Source organism: Euleptes europaea, chromosome 20, assembly GCF_029931775.1.
Source record: "Euleptes europaea isolate rEulEur1 chromosome 20, rEulEur1.hap1, whole genome shotgun sequence".
Classification (NCBI taxonomy): Eukaryota; Metazoa; Chordata; class Lepidosauria; order Squamata; family Sphaerodactylidae; genus Euleptes; species Euleptes europaea.
Genome location: NC_079331.1, coordinates 14,755,819 through 14,768,318, shown reverse-complemented (window position 1 = coordinate 14,768,318; position 12,500 = coordinate 14,755,819).

Below are 12,500 nucleotides of genomic sequence, written 5' to 3'. Positions count from 1 at the left end.
AAGTCTGCCCAACACAGGGATGCCTTGAAAGCATAGCCATACTTGGTTCCCTGTTCGTGAGAACTCAGTTATTAACTGTTCTTTAAATGTTTTCAAAATCTGATTGAACTTTTCCATGTATGGCATTAGTATTACTGAGTTATACAGTTGCTTATGATACGGTTCTCTCGTTCCCCTCTGCCAGATAGGCTCCACAGACAATTGGCTCCTGGCACGTTTAACAAGACAAATTCTTTACCCCCAAAGAAAACATCTTTTCTTACAGAAACAGGATACGGAGATTGGAAGGCAACGACAGGGCACTGTGAATTTTAAAAAGCATTCCATCAAATATCTTAAAGGATATTTTTAGAAAAGGTTACACGACAGTGCTCAATGGTTTCCCCTTTCAAATTCACCGCAAGAAAACATGAGAAAACACAGGGGCTAGCCCTCTTTCTAGTCAAAAGCATACCTGCAGTACCAATTTAAACTGCTTTGTTCATCATTCATAGGGTTGCCAACCTCCAGGTAGTGGAAAACAAATCACACACCTCTATACACTTATCATGAGATGAGAAATTCAGTATAGGAATAGCTGTGAGCAATGCCAACAATATTCTGGCTATATATTTATAGTACGTGGTAATATACCCACCAACAACATATATTCCCAACAAACATATGTATTTATTTCTTTTTCATGTAGAATTTTCCAAAAAACAAATTCACAACAGTTCCTATGTAAGATAAGTATTGGCAAAGAGGGACCTGGCAACCCTAATCATTTGGTCACCTGAGGAAATGTTGTTCTTAGGGTAGCGGCCATGGGCCTAGACAAGCCATGGCGGCTAAAGAGAAGCACCCCAAACACCTCCCACCCATGGCGAAGAGGGACCTGGTAACCCTAGGGGGCAGATAAAGGTAAGTTAATCGGTGGGTGGGAAGGAGAGCAGGAAAAGAGGAGAGGCATATACATATGAACACACCTATGAGTAGTTTCATCCATTACAACAAAACCAGTTATAACATTTTCTATCACTATCTCCAAATGCAATATCCACAGCCGCCTCATCGATAAACAAAATAGCTACGTTCAGTCCTCACCCCCACCCAGTCGGTGGCTTTGCCGTTCTCACACATTTCTTCACATAAACACATGAAGCTGCTGTATACTGAATCAGACCCTTGGTCCATCCAAGTCAGTATTGTCTACTCAGACCGGCAGCGGCTCTCCAGGGTCTCAGGCGGAGGTCTTTCACATCACCTACCTGCCTGGTCCCTTTAACTGGAGATGCCAGGGATTGAACCTGGAACCTTCTTCACTCATCTGCTTTCCCTCTCTCTTTACAGTACATGAGCTTAGCTCACATGAACACGTGAAGTTGCCCTTCCAGAGTCAGACCTTTCTTCGCCAATCAAAGTCAGTCTTGTTTCCTCTGAAAGGAGGTAGCCCTCCCAGGTCTCAGGAAAGGTCTTTCACATTCCCATCTACCAGACCCTTTAAGTGGAGATACCGGTGATTGAATCTGGGACCTTTTGCATGTAAAGCAGTTGCTCTGCCACGGCCCCACCCTTCACCCTAGCCTTTCCTGATTTCATCAAGCTCCAATCCGGCTGTAACCTTTATTTCCCAAGAACTGGGATTGCAAATCCTTGGTTAACTCCAGTTTCGATTCACAGTTTGCTATGAGTGAAGGACCCAAATTGCTATCATTTCCAATTCAAATGCACGTTTCAGGAACGAGGCATGCCCTGCCAAACTTGATGTTTTTAATCTTCTCCACCCCCAATGCCAATTGTTAATTTATACCTAATTTTGTTCCTAAATTCTGAAGGAGGAGAAACAAGAGGGAAAACTTCACATTCAATGGGAATTTTAAGCATATGTGCCAAGTGGTGCATGTAAAAGAAACTATGAACATATGAACACATGAAGCTGCCTTATACTGAATCAGACCATCGCAAAGTCAGCATTGTCTACTCAGACTGGCAGCGGCTCTCCAGGGTCTCAGGCAGAGGTCGTTCAGATCACCTACTTGCCTAGTCCCTTGAACTGGAGATGCCAGGGATTGAACCTGGGACCTTCTGCATGCCAAGCAGATGCTCTACCACTGAGCCACAGCCCCCTTTATATAGATGTTCTGGACATTTACCCAAGTGGCAGTTTGGACAAGGTCTTTAAGCTGGTTAAAGGAGCCAGCGTGGTGTAGTGGTTAAGAGCGGTGGTTTGGAGCGATGGATTCTGATCTGGGGAACCCGGTTTGATTCTCCACTCCTCCACATGAGCGGCGGAGGCTAATGTGGTGAACTGGATTTGTTTCCCCACTCCTACACATGAAGCCAGCTGGGTGACCTTGGGCTAGTCATACTCTCTCAGCCCCACCTACCTCACAGGTTATCTGTTGTGGGGAGGGGAAGGGAAGGTGATTGTAAGCCAGTATCAGGAGCAAAACCAATTCAATTCACTTTCGGATTCAAACACACTTTATAGATGTCATCCAAGTAATCCTTCCAATAACCCCGTAAGGAGGCGGCAGGTAGAAAGTGCCGTCAAGTGGCCGCTGACTTATGGCAGCCCTGTAGGGGCTTCAAGGCAAGAGACCAACAAGAGATGATTTGCCATTGCCTGCCTGGAGAACCAGGTTCGATTCCCCACTCCTCCACATCAGCGGCAGACTCTAATCTGGTGAACCGGGTTGGTTTCCCCCTTCCTCCACATGAAGCCAGCCGGGTGACCTTTGGGCTAGTCACAGTTCTCTCTGAACTCTCTCAGCCCCACCTATCTCACAAGGTGTCTGTTGTGGGGAAGGGAAGGGAAGGTGATTGTAAACCGGTTTCATTCTTCCTTAAGTGATAAAGAAAGTCAGCATATAAAAACCAACTCTTCTTCTGCCTCTGTGTAGCTTTGCAGTTATGCTATGCTTCAGTTCTTTCTGGTGGTTCTGAGACTTCTACAGTCCTAACGCATTGTTTATTGAATGTCTAAGGTTGCCAGGTCCCTCTTTGCCACCAGCGGGAGGTTTTTGGGATGGAGCCTGAGGAGGGTGGGGTTTGGGGAGGGGAGGGACTTCAATGCCATAGAGTCCAATTGCCAAAGAGGCCCTTTTCTCCAGGGGAACTGATCTCTATCGGCTGGAGATCAGTCGCAATAGCGGGAGATCTCCAGCCAGTGTCTGGAGGTGGGCAATCCTATGGATGCCCCCCCCCATGTTGACTGTATTGACTCCCCCTGCGTAATCCACCTTGAGTCCCTGGGAGAAAGGCGGACTATAAATAAAATAAATACTTAAGAGGCAAGCTTTCGGAAAGCCGGCTGCAGCGCGAGCACACCAAGGCATGACCTGCGCCTTTCGGGAGAGCGAGCCTTGCTCGTGACCGCCAGCGTTCAAAATAACAGCAAAATAAAAGCATTCTTGTACGAGTCGTCTACTTTTGGACCAGCCCCGGTACAAAGGGGCTTCCACACAGGACTGAGATTTGTTTGCCAGCTGCATCCTGTTCAGAGGCAAAGGGAACCACATGCTGCCCCAAGGATGTGAGCGGCACTGCAGCTGCCAAGAGGGTCTCATTCGGGCCGGGTGTGGGTTGATTTCTCTCTCTCTCTCTCTCTCTCTCTCTCTCTCTATATATATATATATATATATATATAGAAAAGACAGGTGCCTCGGGAAAGGGTCCCAGCCTTCTAGCTACCACACTCTGTTCCCACTGACATAGGCATTAATGGTCTGCATGCTTGAGGAACCTTGTGTGTGCAAAAAAGTACTTCTGGGCATAGAGTAGGGGTCACTGGGGGTGTAGGGGGTAGGTTAGGGTTGCCAGGTCTCTCTTTGCCACCGGCGGGAGGTTTTTGGGGCAAAGCCTGAGGAGGGCGGGTTTTGGGGAGGGGAGGGACTTTATGGCACTGAAGTCCCTCCCCTCCCCAAAGCGGCCCTTTTCTCCAGATGAACTGATCTCTATTCGCTGGAGATCAGTCGTAATAGCAGGAGATCTCCAGCTAGTACCTGGAGGGCAACCCTATGGAAGTCTCACTGTGTTGATTGTATTGACTCCCTCTGCGTAATCCTCCTTGAGTCCCTGGGAGAAAGGGGGACTATACCATCTGGAGGTTGACTAGGGTTGCCGGCTGTGGGTTGGGAATTACCAGGGGATTTTGGGAGTGGAGCCTGAGGAGGGCAGGGTTTGGAGAGGGGAGGGACTTCAATGTCATAAAGTTCAATGGCCAAAGCAGCCCTTTTCTCCAGGGAAACTGATCACTATCGGCTGGAGATCAGTTGTAATAGCAGGAGATCTCCAGCTGGTACCTGGAGGTTGGCAACCCCAATGCTGGATGACCTTGCGGCAATCACACACACTCCACTTAACCTACCTCAAGGCATTGTTTTGAGGATAAAACTGAGGAGAGGAGAATGATATAAGTCATTTTGAGTCTCTACTGGGAAGGAAGGCAGGGTATAAATTGACGTGAATAAATATAACAAAAATCCCTTTTTTCACCAAACTGGTACAGCTCATTTTACCACCATATGTGTAGACCAAGTCTAAGATTGCTTTTATCTGGGTTGCCAGCTCTAGGTTGGGAAATTCCTACAGATTTGGGGGTGGAGTCTGAGAAGGGCAGGGTTTGGGGAAGGACCTCAGCACAGTGCAATACCATACAGCCCACTCCCCAAAGCCACCATTTTCCCCAGGGAAGCCAAACTCTGTTGTCCGGATATGTTGCAATTCCAGGTCTCCAGGCTCTACCTGCAGGTTGACAACCTTCCTTTTATCCGGTAATGGGCCTCCTATCACCCCCCACACACACACAGTTCCCAATGACTTCTCCAGCGCACAGGTTGTGTTGCTCATCCATCTCTCTGGCCCTGAAGGGAATCCGATAGCTGCCCCCACATACACAGGATACCGGATACAGAGGAGGCGTTAGTTGTTTTCAAGAGAACCGCTTTGAGAAGCACAAAATCACACAACATACCGGGGATGTGGGGGGGGGGGGAGTCGTTCTGGGAAGAAATGCTAAAATTCTCCCTTCAGTTTTTCTCCCTCAAAATGGTTAGCAAGTCAGCCTCTAACCCAGTGGTTCCCAAACTTTTCGGCCCACCGCACCCCTTGGTTCCACAAACTCAACCCCAGCGCCCCCTACTCTATAAAAAGCATTATTCAAAATAGGGGTTTGCATGACTCACTAAAGAAGATAATAATAATAGAATTTCAAAACAGTAACAATTAATTGCACATCTATTCAAAATCAAATTAAAACTTTTTAGTTGAAATTTATTCAACAAAACTGAGGAACTTGATCTAGTGGTACCAGCTCTTCAAAGTCCGGGGGGAAATCCTGATAGTTTCCACCAAATTTGCCAGCATGGTGCCATAGCTTGATCTATTGTAAATTAGTGAACGCCACAGTTGAAGGTGCCCACCTCTAGCGCCCCCCTGCTGCCCTCTTAGTGCCTCCCTAGGTAATCCTGCTCTGATCTGGATGGCCCAGGCTAGCGGGGTCTCGTCAGATCTCAGAAGCTAAGCAGGGTCAGCCCTGGTTAGTATTCGGATGGGGGACCACCAAGGAATACCAGGGTTGCTGTGCAGAGGAAGGCACTGGCAAACCACCTCTGTTAGTCTCTTGCCTTGAAAACCCCATAAGGGGTCGCCATAAGTTGGCACAGGTAATCCCACCCCCCAGGGGGTGGTACTGCCCACTTTGGGAACCACTGATCTAACCCCTTCCTGACCAAATACAGGGAGGCAGACAGAACAGCCACCGGAGTTGTTACATGCCATCTTCTTCCCCACCCTCTGAAGGAATGAAGGACGGTTAAAGCCTCCCTTCTTCTTTAATCTAGGCCTCTCGCTGCTCTCTTCCCCACCCCACCCCTCGTCTCCTGCTCTCCCCCGTCCCCAAAACACACGCTTTTTAAAACCCCGCTAGCAGCCAGCAAGAGCTCCGAAGCGCTCACCCTTCTCGCCCAGTTGCGCTCCGTGCCAACTAAATGGCAGTATTGTTGACGCGGGAACGGGCGTGTAAAAAAAAAAAGGGATTAATCGGCTGGCTCTAATAATACGGGCTGATCCCCAGCCTCGTCATAAGCCTCTTTTTTTTCCTTGTCCGGAATCAGAAACACAATGAGGGCTGGTTTGCCACAGGTATGAGTGACAGAGAGAGTTGAATGGAGAATGCACAATCACTCGGTCAACGTGACTCATCTCGTCTAGAGAGTGACGGGTTACCGATGAAGTTGCTATAGGATAGCACAATTCAACTTCTATTTTTAGGTTTCCTGCGGGGCTTTTTTTTAAAAAAAAATTCTTCCTGCTTTTAATACAAAGCAGCAGACCGATAATAATACTAAGGGCTGATTCACACATGTGTGTATGTGACTCTCCTTTAACGTTGACGGCAAATCAAGATGGGGTGGGGAGAAACAAAGCAGGCGGCTTCCCTGGTGTCAGGGACCAGCCCACGGCACTGATGATGACGAAGAAATGTTGGTTTTTATATGCCGACTTTCTCTACCACTTAAGGAAGATTCAAACCCGCTTACTATCTCCTTCCCCTCCCCACAACTGACACCCTATGAGGTAGGTGAGGCTGAGAGAGTGTGACAAGCCCAAGGTCACCCAGCTGGCTTCATGTGGAGGAGTGGGGACACCAACCCAGTTCACCAGATTAGCCTCCGTTGCTCACGTGGAGGAGTGGGGAATCGAACCTGTAGATCAGAGTCCACCGCTCCAAACCACCGCTCTTAACCACTACACCACGCTGGCTCTTGGTGATGACTCCTCACCAAGCAAAGAAGCCGAAGATTCAGATGAAGTCCTCGTACCACCCCAGAAAGAAGCATCCAAGTCACCTCCAAGGGCCCTTTTCAACCTGTGGGATCAGCTCAGTTCCGCAGGGCCTGTTAAGACTGAGATGTTCCGCCAGGCCTACAGTTGAGGAGAGCGAAGAGTTTTCATCTTTGCTGGCCTCCTTACCCCTACCCCCATCCCCATAGTTATTTCCTTTGGTCCATAACAACATAAGAAAAGCCCTACTGGATCAGACCAAGGCCCATCAAGACAAGCAGTCTGTTCACACAGTGGCCAACCAGGTGCCTCTAGGAAGCCCATAAACAAGACAACTGCAGCAGCATTCTCCTGCCTGGGCTCCACAACACCTAAGATAGTAGACATGCTCCTCTGATGCTGGAGAGAATACGTATGCATCATGACTAGTATTCATTTTTACTAACAGCCATGGATAGCCCTCTCTTCCATGAACATGTCCACTCCCCTCATAAAGCCTTCCCAGTTGGTGGCCATCACCACATCCTGGGGCAGGGAGTTCCACAATTTATCTATGTGTTGTGTGAACAAATATTTCCTTTTATCTGTTTTGAATCTCTCACCCTCCAGCTTCAGCAGATGACCCCGCGTTCTAGTATTATGGGAGAGGGAGAAAAGCTTCTCCCTGCCACTCTCTCCATACCATGCATAATTTTATAGACCTCTATCATGTCTTCCCTTAACCTTGGAATGCCAGGCCCATATTTGCCACCGGCGGAAGGTTTTGGATGGTGGAGCCTGAGGAGGGAGGGGTTTGGGGAGGGGAAGGACTTCAATGCCATAGAGTCCGATGCCCAAAGTGGCCATTTTGTCTAGGGGAACTGATCTCCATCGGCTGGAGATTAGTTGTAATAGCAGGAGATCTCCAGCTAGTACCTGGAGGGTGGCAACCCTACCTTAACTGCCTTCTTTCCAAGCTAAACAGCCCTAAGCGTTTTAACTGCTCCTCATAGGACCGTTGCTCCAGCCCCCTGATCATTTTGGTTGCTCTTTTCTGCGCCTTCTCAAGCTCTGCAATATCCTTTTTTAGGCGTGGTGACCAGAACTGTACCTTTTCTGCTCCTGTCCCTCCCCTTCTTTTCTCCCACCCGCTTTAATGGTTATTCTTTGATTGGTTATCTTGGGAATTATGATTTAGGGTCTAAAGGCGCCATGACAAATTTTAAAGCAATAAGGTTTTAAGTATAAATTATATATAGGACAATATACACCTATAGAGGAGTTAGGCAGGGCTGTTTACTCGCCCCCCCCCCCCCGCTATTTGCCTATTATATAAATAACATAGTCAGTTCCTTGAACGCACCGGATTTACATCCATCTAAACTAGCGGACAGGCATATTCATATTCTGCTCTATGCCGATGACGCGGTACTTCTTTCAAGAACCCCAGTTGGCCTAAGGGCCCTCCTTAGGCCAACTAGTGAGAGTGGGAACGTCCTATGAGAAGGAACGCCTGACTATTAATTATGACAAAACAAAAGTAATGGCTTTTGGTAATCGCCCTAATTATAGGAGGTGGAGAATAAATGGCCATAGGTTGGAACAGGTAACACAATTCAAATATCTTGGAACGGCAATCGAGGCCTCTGGCTCCAAGCTGACCCATAATACCTATGTTGCCAATTTAGGGGAAAGATCAGCCCGTTCAATAATAAATTTTCTCCGGACCAAAGGGGCACACTATATTCCAGCCGCCCTTAAACTTTTTCAGGCGAAAACTTTAGCACAAATGTTATATGGAACACAACTTGACTCTCCACCCTCATGTCTTATTCCCATGGAACGAGTGCAATCCAAGTTTCTTAGAGCTGCCCTGCAACTGCCAAGATGTGTATCAAATGCTATGATCCGTTTAGAAACTGGCATGATGAAAGTGGAGGCAAGGGTTGTTTTGTCCTCGCTTTATCTCTGGCTGAAAATTAATTTCAGCCCCAAGGGTCTTCTTCCACTGATTCTGTGTGATACCTTTAGGTCAAAGTGGATAATAGCCATTGGACAAACTAAATAACCTGGGTTTTACCCCCCCCCCAGCACTACTTCAGTTAGGGTGGGATCAAGCTAAGTCAACTATAAACTAAAGAGTTAAAGATATCGAGCGACAAGTAGATCTAGCAAGAGTGCCCCTATTTATGGCTCCCCCCACTCCAAATTTATCCTTGCACCGGCAGCCTATCTCCGCTACTTAGAGATAAACAAATATAGGAGGGCTTTTACTTTGGTTAGGTGCGCAGCCTTACCCTCTGCTATGTTAGAGGGGAAATTCAAGATACCCAGGGCAGAGAGACTATGCCCCTGCAAATCCGGGGATTTAGAAGCCACTGAGAATGTTCTCATGAACCGTAACTTTTACACTATACCCCGTTCTAAGTTTATTGAGCCTTTCTTTTTTTTTTATAAGATTTTTTTTACAACTGAGTTTATTTTATAATGTTGAATTGTTTTTATAAATATAACGTTTTACCCCTTCCTTTTTTCCCTGTACCCCTCCAACTATATAAATAAAAATCTTATTAAAAAAAAAAAAGAGCCTTTCATACTGAGAATGGGACCCAACAGGGAAAGAGAAAAGATAGAAAAGCTCCTACAAGGAGATAATCTTTCAATTACCTCTCAGGTAGCAAAAGTTTGTACGGCTGCAATGAAAATTCATTGCCACAGAGTAGTCTCATAGTCCAAATGGCAGATGTAACTTGGATGTTATTTATTTTATTTTTTTAATTTTTTTAAGTGAATTAAGACTCGGACTGTAAACCTTTGTCAGTAAGACCATTTTAGTCCATGTATCTTGTTTTATCTTGCCAAGGGCCACAAATAAACTATCTATCTATCTATCTATCTATCTATCTACCTACCTATCTACCTATCTATCTACAGGACAATATTTTAATTTAATTGTATTTTAGGTTGTTAGCGCCCTGAGCCTAACTGTAGTCAGGAAAGAGTGGGACAGAAATTGAAAAATAAAGAAAATAAATAGGTAATGCAATAAATAAGATCTATGAACAAATGGCACTCTCCAGGGCTTGGCCAAGTGGTAAGAGTATTCTTGCCCATAAAAAGGTAAAGATGAAATAGAAATGTGTTATTGCCCTATTACGTTACTTAATTATGATTATAAAATTCTATCCACTATTGTTGCCACCAGATTAAACTCTACAGATGCTAGGTATATTAGTTGTGATCAGACAGGATTTATTACCAGCCATAAAGCTTCCGCAAATATTAGAAAAGTTTTCAAATTAAGTGAATACAGTAAATCACATCAATCAAAAAGTACTTTTATTTCGGCTTTTTTGGATTCCGAAAAAGACCCTGACAGTCTGGAAAGCTGATTTCTTTTAGCTTCAAAGCTTATGGGTTTGATTAGTATTTTCAGCAGTGGGCACAGTTTATTTATGATCAATCCTGGGCTAGATTAAGTGTATCAGGTTCTTTGTCCATTCCCTTTGTTACAGAGAGAGGGCTAAGGCAGGGATGCCCTAATCTCTGCTACTGTTTGTCTTTGCCCTAGAACCCCCGGCAATTGTTATAAGGACAACTTATGTAATTAAGGGGATCAAGCTAGATACATGTAAATATAAATTAGCATTATTTGCAGATGACATTGCCATGTTTATAACTGAAACAGATTCATCTTGTGAGGAGTTTGAAATAACTATTCTGTTGGAAGAAGAGTCACGTAAGTTAGAAGAAGGCTTCAAACTTTTCTCAGTGGGGTATATAAGAACATAAGAAAGGCCACGCTGGATCAGACCCAGGTTCATCAAGTCCAGCAGTTTATTCACACAGTGGCCAGCCAGGTGCCTCTAGGAAGCCCACAAAAAACACAACTGTGTTCCAAAGCACCTAATATAACAGGCATGCTCCTCTGATCCTGGAGAGAATAGGTATACATCATGACTAGCACCCATTTTTACTAGTAGCCATGAATACCCCTCTCCTCCATGAACATATCCACTCCCCTCTTAAAGCCTTCCAAGTTGGCAGCCATCACCACATCCTGGAGCAGGGAGTTCCACAATTTAACCATGTGTTGTGTGAAGAACTAATTCCTTAGTAGGACAGGTCTCAGATCCACCCCAATGGCTAGGTGACCCATCCAGAGTTGAGTCAAAATTGAAAAGAGGTCCCTAAAGGAAGACAGCTTTATAAAAACGGGTGCTGTGGATTGCACAAATGGGCACGGGAGACCCAAATTTGAATCCCCGCTGGATGAGTGATTCAAGCAAGCGCCGTGGTCCCGAACCCACAACTCGCATCTGACCATTACACAAGATGGGGAACCCAACTCTCAAGTGGACTATACTGAGACCTTTGGCTTTTGGGTTGCCAGGTCCCTCCTCGCTACCGGCAGGAGGTTTGGGGGGCAGGGCCTGAGGAGGGCAGGTTGAGGGGAGGGGCTTCAATGCCATAGAGTCCTATTGCCAAAGCGGCCGTTTTTCTCCATGTGAACTGATCTCTGTCGGCTGGAGATGAGTTGTAATAGCAGATCTGCAGCTAGCACCTGGAGGCTGGCAACCCTATTTGGCTTTCAAGAGGGAGGGAAAGAAGAGTAAATGATAGTTGTGTAGATTTCCATAGCAATTGGCATTCCAAAGAAGAGCAATTCTTGCATCAGAAATCTGTGCTGCATCTTTCAGAAGACTTCTCATATGTTCCTCTTAACAAAATTAAGCAGCTGATCTGGCGGATTTTTTGTTTGCTTGTTGTTGTTGTTTTCCTTTTTCTCAAAAAAAAAAGCAGATTGTTCATGTCCTCGGATGGAACATCTTTCATTTGGAATTAGTTCCAGCAAGGATTTTATTTCCTACCCCGAATTTCTATAAATGGCCAAACTCTCCTCCCCGCCCCCTTTCTGTTTACCGTTTGGATTATAGAGGAAATAAAATAAAAACACAGAATGCTCATCTCTCTTCCGGACTAACCGGCATCTGCAGCTAAATCAGTGACAAGACACAGATCAGATGATTCAAAAGGGGGGTATTGCAGGCACGGACCAGGGCTACACAGGGCCTGACGTTCAACATTTTGTTGAAAAGATTTGCGCCTCACCTCTCTGCCTTCTCCACAGGCAGCTCGCAATAATGCCTTGCACGAAAATATCCCAGCAAAATCAACTCAACAAGGAAACTACAGCAGTAGATTTTTTAAAAAAAAATCCTGACACCTGTCAAACAAACAACCACACAATTCCAAGTCAGTCCTAAAAACCTAGAACACCATTCATTTATTCATTCACTCATTCATTCAATTTTTATCCTGCCTCTTTCCAAACAAAAGTCGGCCTCAGAGCGGCTAACAATACTAAACGTCATACGATCATTAATTGGACAAATATCATAAAACATTTAATAGATTGTTCTTTAAACTGATGACTTCAACAGATTAAAAGGCTGTACCGTTCATTACTTTGGCAAATGTATCGATACATGGATTTTTTGTCCAGTCCTAGGGTTGTCAATCTCCAGATGTGGACTGGAGATTTCCCTGAATTACAGAGATCAGTTCCCCTGGAGGAAATGGCTACTTTGGAGGTAGGGTTGCCAGCTCCGGGTTGGGAAATACCTGGAGATTTTTGGAGTAGAGCCTGAGGAGGGCGGGGTTTGGAGAGGGGACTTCAATGCCATAGAGTCCAATTGCCAAGGGGGGCATTTTCTCCAGGGGAACTGATCTCTATCAGCTGGAGATCAGTT